We start from the raw sequence: 2,194 nt of genomic DNA on the forward strand, positions 1-2,194 counted from the left end.
CCCATGCCTGGGTCCCCTAGAAAGCGCCTACCTAACATGTAGTAAGTTGTTCAAATACTTAGACAATTATGATTAGATTCTTAAAAGTTCGGGCCAGTACCATCTCCCCCTCGTAGGTCTGCCCACCCACCGTCTTCATTTTGCCCCTAGAAGGCCTGACGTTGACGGGACCAGGTGAAGGGAGCTGGCAGAGTGCTGGGGGCTCTGCCGGCCTGAGTGCAGGGTTCTCCGGCCTCATGGGCCCAGCCCCCGGCACCACCTGCACTGGGGAGAAGTCTCGGTTCAGTGTGGTTGGTGACTGTCTTGTTGAAGCAGGGGAAAGGAGACTAACCTCTACTGAGCACACACTCCGTGCCGGGCCCCTCAGCTTCTCCTCACAGCCCCATGGAGTCAGTATTATCCCAGATGCACCAGTGAGACTCAGAGAAGTTACACGCTTTGCCTGAGGTCACACAGCTCGAGCTTGGTTGGTCTGAATCACTCGTGCTCCCCAGGAATGATCTCTCCCAGGGATTTTCTGGACCCGTCTGTCTGCACAGTTAAGCACAGAGCACGTGCCCCATACCCACGGGGAAAGGACTATTGAAAACCTGGCCTGAAGGGGTGCCATGGCATTGAGGGAAGCGGAGACCCCCGGAGGTAGCAGTGCCATCTCGGGCTGCCAAGGCTTCAGGACCCCACAGTCGGAGCAGGAGGTGGCTGCCGGGAGCCATTCCCGAACGGTGGGCCTGTTTGTGGTAGAGAGCTCTCCTGTCCCATGAATACGGAGCTCCCCCGGGAGGCAGGAGCAAACAGGCCGTCATCCGCACGTGGATGGCATGAGACTACAGACGGCTGTTCCATCTTCCAGGGCCGGATCCTTGCTCCTCGGACAGGAAGGCCCGTGAGGCCATGGGAGTCACTCCACCATCATGACGGACACCTGTCTTCACCCAGGTGTGGGAAAAGGGTCAAAGGCAAGGACGGAGCCTGCTATGTCCCTAAACGGGTATAATTATGCCTTGTCTCTAACGAAGAGACTGAAAACCATCTGAAAGAATGAAACTGTCTCCCCACAACATCTTAATACATATAGTGTTTGAAAAAACGGCATTACCCTGGAAACCTGGGAATTTAAATTATTCTAAGGATAAGACACCTGTCCAAAGAGCTAATAATCACTTCGTGCATTTAGATAATGTGTATCAAGTGTGGGTGATCCACTTGTGTGGGTGAAAATGCTGAGGAAATGGGCAGAGAGGTCCTTGTTCTCAACAAGCTCTAGAATAATGGCTCATTAAACAAGCACCCTAGTACGTGAATAATTAAAACTTGGGAGGAGCACAGCAGGGAGCCCCGAGAGGGAGAAAAGGGAAGGTCCCCAGGAATGGCCTCTGGGGAAGTGACACTTGGAGCGTGAAAAAGGAAAAGCAGGCCCTGACCTGGCTCTTCACATGCGTTATCTCTCAGACCCGTATGGTGGGTACCGTTATCCCCATTTTTCAGATGGAGAAATGGAGGCAAAGAGAGGGAAGTGGTTCGACAACCAATCCTGTAAAGGCTTGCAAGTCATCACTGTGTCATACAGTCTCCCAGGCGTCTTACTTTGCCCTGTGACACCAGTAACAGTGTGCTCAGTGTCACCTTAGCGCGTGAGACATGCCAGCCAGCTCCCAAGCCCCCTCAGATCCCCCTTGCCCACCTAGCCGTGGGTCCTGGTGTGCCTAGAGTGAACTCTGTCCTGTCACTGGCCCCTGCCACCCAGTGGCAGAATGTGATCCCAGGTCAGGCAGTGGTTCTGAGGAGCCATAGGAATGATCAGCTAGGGCTGGGGGATTCGGGGAAAGCTTCCTGGAGAAGGGTGGGATCCAGACAGGCCCTAAGTGGAAAAAGGGTCTTCCAGTAATGGGAGGGGGCTTCACACACGCAAAGGCCCAGGAACAAAGAATGGAGCACGGCTACAGTGTAGAAGAGATGGGAGGCAAAGAAAACAGGGTCCGGTTTGCAGAAAGCCTTAACAGTCTGGTGGAGGGGCTGGAACCTGGTCCTGATGGGAGGGATCTCATTTGCTTGTGTCAGCAAGGAGGTCAGCAGGGCTGAGCTGGGGAGGGAGGGTGTCTGGGCACCAGGCTGGGAACCATGGCTCTGTGCCCATCACAGCATCTCTTTCAGATTTCTCTTGGTGATGCACTTCTGAGTGTTCTGCTGAGGAACG

The sequence above is a fragment of the Mesoplodon mirus genome (assembly GCF_964341445.2).
Source record: "Mesoplodon mirus genome assembly, chromosome: 15".
Taxonomy (NCBI): domain Eukaryota; kingdom Metazoa; phylum Chordata; class Mammalia; order Artiodactyla; family Ziphiidae; genus Mesoplodon; species Mesoplodon mirus.